Source organism: Rattus norvegicus, chromosome 12 (genome assembly GCF_021556685.1).
Source record: "Rattus norvegicus strain SHRSP/BbbUtx chromosome 12, alternate assembly SHRSP_T2T, whole genome shotgun sequence".
Classification (NCBI taxonomy): Eukaryota; Metazoa; Chordata; class Mammalia; order Rodentia; family Muridae; genus Rattus; species Rattus norvegicus.
The window spans coordinates 7435396-7449794 of NC_141545.1; the positions used below are offsets into that span (position 1 = coordinate 7435396).

General features: G+C 51.6%; 1 long non-coding RNA gene and 1 pseudogene across 1 annotated transcript; one reads left to right on the forward strand and one right to left on the reverse strand.

Annotated features, from left to right (window-relative positions):
* The first annotated feature begins 2214 nt into the window (after positions 1–2214).
* On the forward strand, positions 2215–5105 carry LOC148002011 (uncharacterized). The gene is made up of 2 exons (XR_015634188.1): positions 2215–2365; positions 4104–5105. It is a non-coding gene; the product is annotated as an uncharacterized LOC148002011 (long non-coding RNA).
* A 6837-nt stretch (positions 5106–11942) lies between these two features.
* On the reverse strand, positions 11943–12060 carry LOC148002012 (5S ribosomal RNA; annotated as a pseudogene).
* Positions 12061–14399: the final 2339 nt, after the last annotated feature.

The following is a 14399-nucleotide window of genomic DNA, read 5'->3' on the forward strand; positions in this document are numbered from 1 at the left end:
TCTTCAGACATTTTTTTAAAGGAATATAAAACTATTCATTGACACAACCAGAATACGGCACATACATAGGTGAATGCCAGCAACAAACCAGTGAACTGAGAACAGAACCCCAGTTGAAGAAATCAGAGAAAGGACTAAAAGAGCTTGAAGGGACTTGAGACCCCATATGAACAACAACACCAACCAACCAGAGCTTCCAGGGACTAAACCACAGCAGGACTTAATGGCCAACATCAGCTCTAACCATGATTCTACTTCCACATCAAACAGATGAAAGACCCCAGCTTAACAGCAGTAACGCCATTTTGTAAGGCTGTACTTAAGATGACTGGTTCAGGGAAAGGTTAGAACACTGAGTACACAGCGGCTGCCAAGCAAGATATGTTTGGTTGAAGGCCTGGCAACAGGACGACTTCGGTTGAGCACCTGACAATGAAAAAAAGCCCCAGGAGAGGTCCCACACCCTGGTGGGGGGCCGAGTCAGTCGTTATGTTCCAAGAAGGTAGCTAAGAAACTTGCCCCCGGGCTGAACCCTTGGGGGGCCGAGTCAGCCGTTATGTTTCAGGAAGGTAGCTAGGAAACTTGCCCCCGGGCTAAACCCTTGCCATATTAGAATCCACCAATTATATCCCTGTAACCATGCATCTGCTTCTGTATGCTTGCTTCTGCTCCCCAAAATCCTATAAAAGCCCATCCTTGGTTCCGTGGGGCGCGCCAGTCCCCCGAGTGACTGAAGCGCCCGCAGGTGACTGTGCCTGTGTATCCCGACAATAAACCAAATCCTCTTGCTGATTGCATCCTGTGGTGTCTCGGTCTGGTCTTTGGAGTTAGAGGGTCTCCATCCCGAGGGAAAGTTCTCCCTGAGAGCTTTTCATTTGGTGCGTTGGCCGGGAAAGGAGATCCTCCACCCAGGGACCACCGACCACCCACTGGGAGGTAAGCCGGCCGGCGTCTGTCTGTCAGTCTGATTTTGTCTCGTTCTGCCTTATTCTGTCTGTTCTGTGAGCGCTCAGCCAGGTCTGTTCTGTGAGCGCTCAGCCAGGTCTGTTCTGTGAGCGCTCAGCCAGGTCTGTTCTGTGAGCGCTCAGCCAGGTCTGTTCTGTGAGCGCTCAGCCAGGTCTGTTCTGTGAGCGCTCAGCCAGGTTGTTTGGAATTTGGGCGGGACGAAGAAGGAGCTGACGAGCTCGGACTTCTTGCCCCGCAGCCCTGGAAGACGTTCCAAGGGTGTTAGGGGCCCGACTTTTCGGGGCCCAATCTGGGAGAGGAGAAAGATCCGGACTAACGGCACCTCTGTCTGTATTTTTGGCTTTCAGAGGGCCCCGGACCTTTGCCACCTCCATCTGACTTTTTGCTTTCAGTTTGGTACCAAAGCCGTGCAGCACGCCTGTCTGTTGTTTGTTTGACTGTTGGTGTTGTTTGTTTTCTCTGTGTTCTAATCTTCCTTAGAACTAACATGGGACAGTCCCTAACAACGCCCCTAAGTCTCACTCTTGATCATTAGAAAGACGTCCACGACCGGACACACAACCAGTCCGTCGAGGTTAAAAAAAAAAGGAAAATGGCAGACTCTCTGCACATCCGAGTGGCCCACTTTCGGAGCGGGATGGCCAGTGAATGGCACATTTAATAAGATCATTATTTTACAGGCTAAAGATCGGGTCGTCCATGGACATCCTGACCAGGTTTCTTATATTATCACTTGAGAGAGTCTCGCCTTAACCCCCCCCCCCCGGGCGGAACCCTTCGTGGACCCGAATTGGCCTCCCCTCAACCCCCAGCCTGTCCCCTCGGCCCCACCCGGTCCGCCTGCCACGTCTTCCTCTCTCTACCTTTGTGAAATCAGAGCCTTCTAAAAAAACCTGTCCTCCCGGCAGACCCAAACTCCCCTCTCATAGATCTTCTCTCTGACAGGCCCGGCTGAAACGGAGGAGACAGAGCCGCCGGCCAGATCAGTTGCCGGGCCACAGTCTGATAAGGGTTTCTCCCCTGTCGCAGGGAGATTGCGCAATAAGCGCGAGGTGATGCCAGATTCAGCCTCCCAGGCTTTCCTACTTAGACAGGGAACCGGTGGCCAGACCCAGTACTGGCCGTTTTCAGCAGCTGACATTTACAATTGGAAACAACACAACCCTTCTTTCTCCAAAGATCCGGTGACACTCACCGACCTAATAGAATCTGCTTTACTTACCCACCAGCCTACTTGGGATGACTGCCAACAGCTCTTACAGGCCCTCTTAACCTCAAAAAAAAAAAAACAAAAAAAAAACAAAGAGTGTTCCTAGAGGCCAGAAAGCATGTTCTGGGAGATGATGGGCGTCCCACCCAGCTGCCTGAGGACCAAACTGGGATTTTAATACAGCTGAAGGTAAGGGACACCTACGCCTTTATCGCCAGTTGCTTCTAGCGGGTCTCCGAGGGGCTATACGACGCCCTACTAATTTGGCTCAGGTAAAACAGGTATTACAGGAAGCAGGGGAAAACTCCCTCCACCTTTCTAGAGAGACTTAAGGAGGCCTACCGTATGTACACTCCCTATGACCCAGATGACCCAAGACAAATGACGAGTGTCTCTATGTCCTTCATCTGGCAGGCTGCTCCAGATATCAGGACTAAGTTACAGAGGTTAGAAAATTTGCAGGGCTATACATTACAGGATTTACTTAAAAAAGCTGAAAAGATTTTTAATAAGAGAGAGATAAAAAAAAAAACAAACAAAAAATTGAGTCGAATCTTGGCCGCCGTAGTACAGGGCCAAAAAAAGAAGGGAGATAGGGGGGAGCTCGAAAGGGGCTAAAGCTGGATAAGGATCAATGTGCCTATTACAAAGAGAAAGGACACTGGGCCAGAGAGTGCCCCAAGAAGCCTGGCGGACCCCGAAAGCCTCGACCACGAACCTCCCTCTTGGCTCTAGATAAAGATTAGGGAGGTCAGGGCCAGGAGCCCCCCCTGAGCCCAGGGTAACGCTTAAAGTTGGGGGGCAGCCGGTTACTTTCCTGGTAGACACAGGAGCCAAGCATTCAGTCCTCACCCAAGCTTCAGGATACAGTTAAAGGCCATTACAACTCCAGTCTTCATAAAACAATACCCCCTGTCACATGAAGCTTATCAAGGTATAAGGCCTCACATTACGAGGCTTCTAGATCAAGACATCCTAATCCCCTGCCGGTCGCCTTAGAATACGCCTCTTCTGCCTGTTAAGAAACCCGACACTGGAGATTATAGGCCAGTACAAGACTTGAGAAAGGTCAACAAGAGGATAGAAGATATTCATCTGACTGTTCCAAACCCTTACAATTTGCTCCTGACTTTAGGGTTCAACATCCCACCCTCATACTCCTACAAACCTTTTGAACTGTTCATCGATGAGAAACAGGGGTATGCTAAAGGGGTCCTAACACAAAGGTTGGGACCCTGGAAACGCCCTGTGGCCTACCTGTCTAAAAAATTGGACCCTGTGGCCTCCGGCTGGCCACCGTGCCTAAGGAAAGGGCACAACCCAGAGGCACGAAGAAACCGGCTGGCCAATGCCACGGCTCGAGAAGCGGCCATGAACAAACAAATCTTGCCCTTAAATAGCCCAGACCAACCCACGCCCCCACCAGTGGGACAAACCAGTTGGGTTTATGCCCATGAGGACATAGAGCTCCTAAAAAAATGGGGGCCATCTACCACCCTCAACTAAAACAGTGGGTCTACAAAGAAAAGACAGTTATGCCAATAAAAATGACTTTTAAATTGATCTCCTTTTTACATAAATTAACCCATTTGGGGTTTAAGAAGATGAAAACCTTACTAGATCGAGAAGAGATAAATCTGTGTTTTTTAAATCGGGACAAAGTGATACAAAAGGTGACTGAGAGTTACAAAGCGTGCGCTCAGGTTAACCCGAGAAGGACCATGATTGGACAAGGAGTTCATCCTAGGGGACACCGTCCCGACATCCATTGAGAAATTGGTTTTACTAAAATTAAACCAGATATATATGGATACAAGTATCTCCTAGTGTTTGTAGACACCTTCTCAAGATGGGTCGAAGCCTTCCCCACAAAGCACGAGACTACAAAAATGGTCACCAAGAAGCTCCTCGAGGAAATCTTTCCCAGCCCTTCTCTGAGGGCCCATTTACAGGCCCTACAGATTGTACAGAGAGACGTCTGGAGACCTTTGGCCGCTGCTTACCAGGACGAGCTTGAGCATCCGGTGGTGCCACACCCGTTCCAGATTGGAGACACCGTGTGGGTGCACAGACACCAGACAAAGAATCTCGAGCCACGGTGAAAAGGACCCTACACCGTCCTCCTGACTACCCCGACCGCCCTAAAGGTAGACGGAGTCTCGGCTTAGATCCACACACCACACGTCAAGACATTCCGGTCTGAGGAATTGACTAATAACAACACTACACCCCAGACATGGAGAGTTCAGCGCACTCCAAACCCCTTAAAGTTAAAACTCCTACATGGCTCCTCCTAGCCCTTTTGTGGCCTAGAGTCAGTGAGGAAATAAGCCCCCACCAGACAGAAATTTCTTGACCAAGTCGAGTGAAAGATTTCACTCAAAGTTAGCAAAAAAAAAAATGGGGGAATGAAAGACCCCAGCTTAACAGCAGTAACGCCATTTTGCAAGGCTGTACTTAAGATGACTGGTCAGGGAAAGGTTAGAACACTGAGTACACAGCGGCTGCCAAGCAAGATATGTTTGGTTGAAGGCCTGGCAACAGGACGACTTCGGTTGAGCACCTGACAATGAAAAAAAGCCCCAGGAGAGGTCCCACACCCTGGTGGGGGGCCGAGTCAGTCGTTATGTTCCAAGAAGGTAGCTAAGAAACTTGCCCCCGGGCTGAACCCTTGGGGGGCCGAGTCAGCCGTTATGTTTCAGGAAGGTAGCTAGGAAACTTGCCCCCGGGCTAAACCCTTGCCATATTAGAATCCACCAATTATATCCCTGTAACCATGCATCTGCTTCTGTATGCTTGCTTCTGCTCCCCAAAATCCTATAAAAGCCCATCCTTGGTTCCGTGGGGCGCGCCAGTCCCCCGAGTGACTGAAGCGCCCGCAGGTGCCTGTGCCTGTGTATCCCGACAATAAACCAAATCCTCTTGCTGATTGCATCCTGTGGTGTCTCGGTCTGGTCTTTGGAGTTAGAGGGTCTCCATCCCGAGGGAAAGTTCTCCCTGAGAGCTTTTCACAGATTCCATGAATCATAACCTTTTAGTACAGATTTTAACTTCCTACAAAGGAATGTTTCAACCAGAGGAAACTTTACACAGACCAGCTGACCCGGACCTGCCTCTGTAGATCAGCTGGCCTCTTAAATCACAGCTCCACCTGCCTCTAGAGTTCTGGCATTAAAGGTGCACACCACCACACTAGGCCAAGTCTTGTTGTTAAATCAAGCTACTACTTTGTTTAATTCCGTTTTCTGAAGGTGGAGTTGGTATGAAAATAAACTACTGTATTTACTTGATAATACATCAATTCTGATGGGCTTGCTTTTAAACTATCCAATACATTACAGACTCTGCTTAATCCGAAAGGTTATGGGTTCAGAAAAATGTTCAGGCTGATGGCCTCTCATCAACCTGTGTTTTCACGTTCAGCTCTTTTGAGTATCAAAAACAAGCTAAAACAGACAAGTTATGTAAGTGTTTTATGCATACACTGCATAGAAACACACACACACACACACACACACACACACACACACACACACACACACACACAAACCAGAATGGTCCTTCTGTGTCCCAGTTAAAAGTAAGTTCTGACTTGAGTCATGACTGTAAAATCTCCCCAGCGTTTAAGAAAAGCTGTTCTTCAAGCCGAGGAAATACAACATGGTGTCAAGCACTCTACTGTTACAGGAAGCAACTACAGAGAGCTCTCCTCGCTCAAAGGAGTCAGTGCCTTTTGACGCAGAACGAAAACCAAAAATCTCCCAACTACTGCCAATGCTTTCAAAACTAGCATATCAGACTTGATTTTCATCAGGATGCTCTTTGATCCACACTAGTAATTCAAAACCCAAGATCCAGATCATTCATATATATATATATATATATATATATTTTATATACATATATATATAATATTGTGTATTTATATATGCAAACAATTATTGTACTTCATTTCGGTACAAGAATGCCAAATCAGCCACTCCTCATAGAAGGCGATGACAATCTGAGGCCACTTCATATTCGCCTCCTTTGCTTGTCAGCAGCATCTCTCTTCTTCGATTTGCTCTCATCGGATTCACTATCAGATAAACATTTCCTTTTTGGACCATCGTTTTCTTCTCCAGCTTTTCGAGAATGAAGAAGTGCTTCAATTAATTCTGGACAATCTAAATTTTCTCCTGGTACCCAAGTATTATCGGCATCTGTAAACCCCTTCCACTTCACGAAATAGTTCACTACACAATGGTTCAGTACTTTTTCTACCACAAATTCTTCAGGCTCAGCCTCTTCAACTCTTTTACTCTTTCCATTCTGTTTTTTTTTTTCCCAATTTTTGCAATGTAGTTTTATTGGAGGCCATTTTTAAAATTTAATCGGAGACTTGAAGCGCGCTCAGATGCTCAGGGCCGCGGATTCTGCAGAGTCTCCCGCCTGTGTGCTTCAACTCAGCCACATCCTAGAGGAGGGGTTCCTCTGACATTTTTAAAGTCTATTTTTAGGGTTGGGGATTTTACTCAGTCATAGAGCACATGCCTAGCAAGCACAAGGCCCTGGGTTCGATCCTTAGCTCTGGGGAAGGAAAAAAAAAAGACAAAATAAAAGTTGTAAAGTCGGGCTGGAAGGATGGCTTAGTGGTTAAGAGCACTGACTGCTCTTCCAGAGGTTCTGAGTTCAAATCCCAGCAACGACATGGTGTCTCACAGCCATCTGTAGTGAGATCTGATGCCCTCTTCTGGTGTGTCTGAAGACAGCTACAGTGTACTTATATATAAGAAATACATCTTTTTTAAAAAAGTTGTAAAGTCTATTTCTGTTTGTTGGTGTGGTTTGGTTTGGTTTGGGATGGGTTTTTTAAGGTTGCTTTGTTGTTTTGGTTTCTGTTGGTTTGTTACGCACATGGTCTCACTGTGTATCCCTGCTGTCCTGAAATCTCCTGAGCTCCTGAGCTCCTGAGCTCCTGAGCTCCTGAGCTCCTGAGCTCCTGAGCTCCTGAGCTCCTGAGCTCCTGAGCTCCTGAGCTCCTGAGCTCCTGAGCTCCTGAGCTCCTGAGCTCCTGAGCTCCTGAGCTCCTGAGCTCCTGAGCTCCTGAGCTCCTGAGCTCCTGAGCTCCTGAGCTCCTGAGCGAGCTCCTGAGCTCCTGAGCTCCTGAGCTCCTGAGCGAGCTCCTGAGCTCCTGAGCTCCTGAGCTCCTGAGCGAGCTCCTGAGCTCCTGAGCTCCTGAGCTCCTGAGCTCCTGAGCGAGCTCCTGAGCTCCTGAGCTCCTGAGCTCCTGAGCGAGCTCCTGAGCTCCTGAGCTCCTGAGCTCCTGAGCGAGCTCCTGAGCTCCTGAGCTCCTGAGCTCCTGAGCTCCTGAGCTCCTGAGCTCCTGAGCTCCTGAGCTCCTGAGCTCCTGAGCTAGCTCCTGAGCTCCTGAGCTCCTGAGCTCCTGAGCTCCTGAGCTCCTGAGCTCCTGAGCTCCTGAGCTCCTGAGCTCCTGAGCTCCTGAGCTCCTGAGCGAGCTCCTGAGCTCCTGAGCTCCTGAGCTCCTGAGCTCCTGAGCTCCTGAGCTCCTGAGCTCCTGAGCTCCTGAGCTCCTGAGCTCCTGAGCGAGCTCCTGAGCTCCTGAGCTCCTGAGCTCCTGAGCTCCTGAGCGAGCTCCTGAGCTCCTGAGCTCCTGAGCTCCTGAGCTCCTGAGCTCCTGAGCTCCTGAGCTCCTGAGCTCCTGAGCTCCTGAGCTCCTGAGCTCCTGAGCTCCTGAGCTCCTGAGCTCCTGAGCTCCTGAGCTCCTGAGCTCCTGAGCTCCTGAGCTCCTGAGCTCCTGAGCTCCTGAGCTCCTGAGCTCCTGAGCTCCTGAGCTCCTGAGCTCCTGAGCGAGCTCCTGAGCTCCTGAGCGAGCTCCTGAGCTCCTGAGCGAGCTCCTGAGCTCCTGAGCGAGCTCCTGAGCTCCTGAGCGAGCTCCTGAGCTCCTGAGCTCCTGAGCTCCTGAGCTCCTGAGCGAGCTCCTGAGCTCCTGAGCTCCTGAGCTCCTGAGCTCCTGAGCTCCTGAGCTCCTGAGCTCCTGAGCTCCTGAGCTCCTGAGCTCCTGAGCTCCTGAGCTCCTGAGCTCCTGAGCTCCTGAGCTCCTGAGCTCCTGAGCTCCTGAGCTCCTGAGCTCCTGAGCTCCTGAGCTCCTGAGCTCCTGAGCTCCTGAGCGAGCTCCTGAGATCCTGAGCGAGCTCCTGAGATCCTGAGCTCCTGAGCTCCTGAGCGAGCTCCTGAGCTCAGGAGCTCCTGAGCTCCTGAGCTCCTGAGCTCCTGAGCTCCTGAGCTCCTGAGCTCCTGAGCTCCTGAGCTCCTGAGCTCCTGAGCTCCTGAGCTCCTGAGCTCCTGAGCTCCTGAGCTCCTGAGCTCCTGAGCTCCTGAGCTCCTGAGCTCCTGAGCTCCTGAGCTCCTGAGCTCCTGAGCTCCTGAGCTCCTGAGCTCCTGAGCTCCTGAGCTCCTGAGCTCCTGAGCTCCTGAGCTCCTGAGCTCCTGAGCTCCTGAGCTCCTGAGCTCCTGAGCTCCTGAGCTCCTGAGCTCCTGAGCTCCTGAGCTCCTGAGCTCCTGAGCTCCTGAGCTCCTGAGCTCCTGAGCTCCTGAGCTCCTGAGCTCCTGAGCTCCTGAGCTCCTGAGCTCCTGAGCTCCTGAGCTCCTGAGCTCCTGAGCTCCTGAGCTCCTGAGCTCCTGAGCTCCTGAGCTCCTGAGCTCCTGAGCTCCTGAGCTCCTGAGCTCCTGAGCTCCTGAGCTCCTGAGCTCCTGAGCTCCTGAGCTCCTGAGCTCCTGAGCTCCTGAGCTCCTGAGCTCCTGAGCTCCTGAGCTCCTGAGCTCCTGAGCTCCTGAGCTCCTGAGCTCCTGAGCTCCTGAGCTCCTGAGCTCCTGAGCTCCTGAGCTCCTGAGCTCCTGAGCTCCTGAGCTCAGGAGCTCCTGAGCTCCTGAGCTCCTGAGCTCCTGAGCTCCTGAGCTCCTGAGCTCCTGAGCTCCTGAGCTCCTGAGCTCCTGAGCTCCTGAGCTCCTGAGCTCCTGAGCTCCTGAGCTCAGGAGCTCCTGAGCTCCTGAGCTCCTGAGCTCCTGAGCTCCTGAGCTCCTGAGCTCCTGAGCTCCTGAGCTCCTGAGCTCCTGAGCTCCTGAGCTCCTGAGCTCCTGAGCTCCTGAGCTCCTGAGCTCCTGAGCTCCTGAGCTCCTGAGCTCCTGAGCTCCTGAGCTCCTGAGCTCCTGAGCTCCTGAGCTCCTGAGCTCCTGAGCTCCTGAGCTCCTGAGCTCCTGAGCTCCTGAGCTCCTGAGCTCCTGAGCTCCTGAGCTCCTGAGCTCCTGAGCTCCTGAGCTCCTGAGCTCCTGAGCTCCTGAGCTCCTGAGCTCCTGAGCTCCTGAGCTCCTGAGCTCCTGAGCTCCTGAGCTCCTGAGCTCCTGAGCTCCTGAGCTCCTGAGCTCCTGAGCTCCTGAGCTCCTGAGCTCCTGAGCTCCTGAGCTCCTGAGCTCCTGAGCTCCTGAGCTCCTGAGCTCCTGAGCTCCTGAGCTCCTGAGCTCCTGAGCTCCTGAGCTCCTGAGCTCCTGAGCTCCTGAGCTCCTGAGCTCCTGAGCTCCTGAGCTCCTGAGCTCCTGAGCTCCTGAGCTCCTGAGCTCCTGAGCTCCTGAGCTCCTGAGCTCCTGAGCTCCTGAGCTCCTGAGCTCCTGAGCTCCTGAGCTCCTGAGCTCCTGAGCTCCTGAGCTCCTGAGCTCCTGAGCTCCTGAGCTCCTGAGCTCCTGAGCTCCTGAGCTCCTGAGCTCCTGAGCTCCTGAGCTCCTGAGCTCCTGAGCTCCTGAGCTCCTGAGCTCCTGAGCTCCTGAGCTCCTGAGCTCCTGAGCTCCTGAGCTCCTGAGCTCCTGAGCTCCTGAGCTCCTGAGCTCCTGAGCTCCTGAGCTCCTGAGCTCCTGAGCTCCTGAGCTCCTGAGCTCCTGAGCTCCTGAGCTCCTGAGCTCCTGAGCTCCTGAGCTCCTGAGCTCCTGAGCTCCTGAGCTCCTGAGCTCCTGAGCTCCTGAGCTCCTGAGCTCCTGAGCTCCTGAGCTCCTGAGCTCCTGAGCTCCTGAGCTCCTGAGCTCCTGAGCTCCTGAGCTCCTGAGCTCCTGAGCTCCTGAGCTCCTGAGCTCCTGAGCTCCTGAGCTCCTGAGCTCCTGAGCTCCTGAGCTCCTGAGCTCCTGAGCTCCTGAGCTCCTGAGCTCCTGAGCTCCTGAGCTCCTGAGCTCCTGAGCTCCTGAGCTCCTGAGCTCCTGAGCTCCTGAGCTCCTGAGCTCCTGAGCTCCTGAGCTCCTGAGCTCCTGAGCTCCTGAGCTCCTGAGCTCCTGAGCTCCTGAGCTCCTGAGCTCCTGAGCTCCTGAGCTCCTGAGCTCCTGAGCTCCTGAGCTCCTGAGCTCCTGAGCTCCTGAGCTCCTGAGCTCCTGAGCTCCTGAGCTCCTGAGCTCCTGAGCTCCTGAGCTCCTGAGCTCCTGAGCTCCTGAGCTCCTGAGCTCCTGAGCTCCTGAGCTCCTGAGCTCCTGAGCTCCTGAGCTCCTGAGCTCCTGAGCTCCTGAGCTCCTGAGCTCCTGAGCTCCTGAGCTCCTGAGCTCCTGAGCTCCTGAGCTCCTGAGCTCCTGAGCTCCTGAGCTCCTGAGCTCCTGAGCTCCTGAGCTCCTGAGCTCCTGAGCTCCTGAGCTCCTGAGCTCCTGAGCTCCTGAGCTCCTGAGCTCCTGAGCTCCTGAGCTCCTGAGCTCCTGAGCTCCTGAGCTCCTGACCTCCTGACCTCCTGACCTCCTGACCTCCTGACCTCCTGACCTCCTGACCTCCTGACCTCCTGACCTCCTGACCTCCTGACCTCCTGAGCTCCTGAGCTCCTGAGCTCCTGAGCTCCTGAGCTCCTGAGCTCCTGACCTCCTGACCTCCTGACCTCCTGAGCTCCTGAGCTCCTGAGCTCCTGAGCTCCTGACCTCCTGACCTCCTGACCTCCTGACCTCCTGAGCTCCTGACCTCCTGAGCTCCTGAGCTCCTGAGCTCCTGAGCTCCTGACCTCCTGACCTCCTGACCTCCTGACCTCCTGACCTCCTGAGCTCCTGAGCTCCTGAGCTCCTGAGCTCCTGACCTCCTGACCTCCTGACCTCCTGACCTCCTGACCTCCTGACCTCCTGAGCTCCTGACCTCCTGACCTCCTGACCTCCTGACCTCCTGAGCTCCTGACCTCCTGACCTCCTGACCTCCTGACCTCCTGAGCTCCTGAGCTCCTGAGCTCCTGAGCTCCTGAGCTCCTGAGCTCCTGAGCTCCTGAGCTCCTGAGCTCCTGAGCTCCTGAGCTCCTGAGCTCCTGAGCTCCTGAGCTCCTGAGCTCCTGAGCTCCTGAGCTCCTGAGCTCCTGAGCTCCTGAGCTCCTGAGCTCCTGAGCTCCTGACCTCCTGACCTCCTGACCTCCTGAGCTCCTGACCTCCTGAGCTCCTGACCTCCTGACCTCCTGAGCTCCTGAGCTCCTGAGCTCCTGAGCTCCTGAGCTCCTGAGCTCCTGACCTCCTGACCTCCTGAGCTCCTGACCTCCTGAGCTCCTGACCTCCTGACCTCCTGAGCTCCTGAGCTCCTGAGCTCCTGACCTCCTGACCTCCTGACCTCCTGAGCTCCTGAGCTCCTGACCTCCTGACCTCCTGAGCTCCTGACCTCCTGACCTCCTGAGCTCCTGACCTCCTGAGCTCCTGAGCTCCTGAGCTCCTGAGCTCCTGAGCGATTTTGATTGCCTGGCAAGAGCTCTAACACTGAGTTAAATCCCCAACCCCCAAAAGCCTACAGCACCCGGTATCCCAGGTGGTCTCCCATCCACGTACTAAGCATGCCCGACCCTGCTTAGCTTCCGAGATCAGACGAGATCGGGCACGTTCCGGGTGGTATGGCTGTAGGCTCTTCTGACATTTTTTTAAGGAATATAAAACTATTCATTGACACAGCCAGAATACGGCAGATACATAGGTGAATGCGAGCAACAAACCAGTGAACTGAGCGCAGGACCCCAGTTGAAGAAATCAGAGAAAGGACTAAAAGAGCTTGAAGGGACTTGAGACCCCATATGAACAACAACACCAACCAACCAGAGCTTCCAGGGACTAAACCACAGCAGGACTTAATGGCCAACATCAGCTCTAACCATGATTCTACTTCCACATCAAACAGATTCCATGAATCATAACCTTTTAGTACAGATTTTAACTTCCTACAAAGGAATGTTTCAACCAGAGGAAACTTTACACGGAACAGCTGACTCGGACCAGCCTCTGTAGATCAGCTGGCCTCTTAAATCACAGCTCCACCTGCCTCTAGAGTTCTGGCATTAAAGGTGCACACCACCACACTAGGCCAAGTCTTGTTGTTAAATCAAGCTACTACTTCGTTTAATTCCGTTTTCTGAAGGTGGAGTTGGTATAAAAATAAACTACTGTATTTATTTGATAATACATCAATTCTGATGGGCTTGCTTTTAAACTATCCAATACATTACAGACTCTGCTTAATCCGAAAGGTTATGGTATCAGGAAAATGGTCAGGCTGATGGCCTCTCATCAACCTGTGTTTTCACGTTCAGCTCTTTTGAGTATTAAAAGCAAGCTAAAACAGACAGGTTATGTAAGTGTTTTATGCATACACTGCATACAAACAAACGCGCGCACACACACACACACACACACACACACACACACACACACACACACACAAACCAGAATGGTCCTTCTGTGTCCCAGTTAAAAATAAGTTCTGACTTGAGTCATGACTGTAAAATCTCCCCAGTGTTTAAGAAAAGCTGTTCTTCAAGCCGAGGAAATACAACATGGTGTCAAGCACTCTACTGTTACAGGAAGCAACTACAGAGAGCTCTCACTCGCTCAAAGGAGTCAGTGCCTTTTGACGCAGAACGAAAACCAAAAATCTCCCAACTACTGCCAATGCTTTCAAAACTAGCATATCAGACTTGATTTTCATCAGGATGCTCTTTGATCCACACTAGTAATTCAAAACCCAAGATCCAGATCATTCATATATATATATATATATATATATATATATATTTTATATACATATATATATATAATATTGTGTATTTATATATGCAAACAATTATTGTACTTCATTTCGGTACAAGAATGCCAAATCAGCCACTCCTCATAGAAGGCGATGACAATCTGAGGCCACTTCATATTCGCCTCCTTTGCTTGTCAGCAGCATCTCTCTTCTTCGATTTGCTCTCATCGGATTCACTATCAGATAAAGATTTCCTTTTTGGACAATCGTTTTCTTTACCAGCTTTTCGAGAATGAAGAAGTGCTTCAATTAATTCTGGACAATCTAAATTTTCTCCTGGTACCCAAGTATTATCGGCATCTGTAAACCCCTTCCACTTCACGAAATAGTTCACTACACAATGGTTCAGTACTTTTTCTACCACAAATTCTTCAGGCTCAGCATCTTCAACTCTTTTACTCTTTCCATTCTGTTTTTTTTTTTCCCAATTTTTGCAATGTAGTTTTATTGGAGGCCATTTTTAAAATTTAATCGGAGACTTGAAGCGCGCTCAGATGCTCAGGGCCGCGGATTCTGCAGAGTCTCCCGCCTATGTGCTTCAGCTCAGGCACATCCTAGAGGAGGGGTTCCTCTGACATTTTTAAAGTCTATTTTTAGGGTTGGGGATTTAACTCAGTCGTAGGGCACATGCCTAGCAAGCACAAGGCCCTGGGTTCGATCCTTAGCTCTGGGGAAGGAAAAAAAAAGGCAAAATAAAAGTTGTAAAGTCGGGCTGGAAGGATGGCTTAGTGGTTAAGAGCACTGACTGCTCTTCCAGAGGTTCTGAGTTCAAATCCCAGCAACGACATGGTGTCTCACAGCCATCTGTAGTGAGATCTGATGCCCTCTTCTGGTGTGTCTGAAGACAGCTACAGTGTACTTATATATAAGAAATACATCTTTTTTAAAAAAGTTGTAAAGTCTATTTCTGTTTGTTGGTGTGGTTTGGTTTGGTTTGGGATGGGTTTTTTAAGGTTGCTTTGTTGTTTTGGTTTCTGTTGGTTTGTTACGCACATGGTCTCACTGTGTATCCCTGCTGTCCTGAAATCTCCTGAGCTCCTGAGCTCCTGAGCTCCTGAGCTCCTGAGCTCCTGAGCTCCTGAGCTCCTGAGCTCCTGAGCTCCTGAGCTCCTGATTTTGATTGCCTGGCAAGAGCTCTACCACTGAGTTAAATCCCCAACCCCCAAA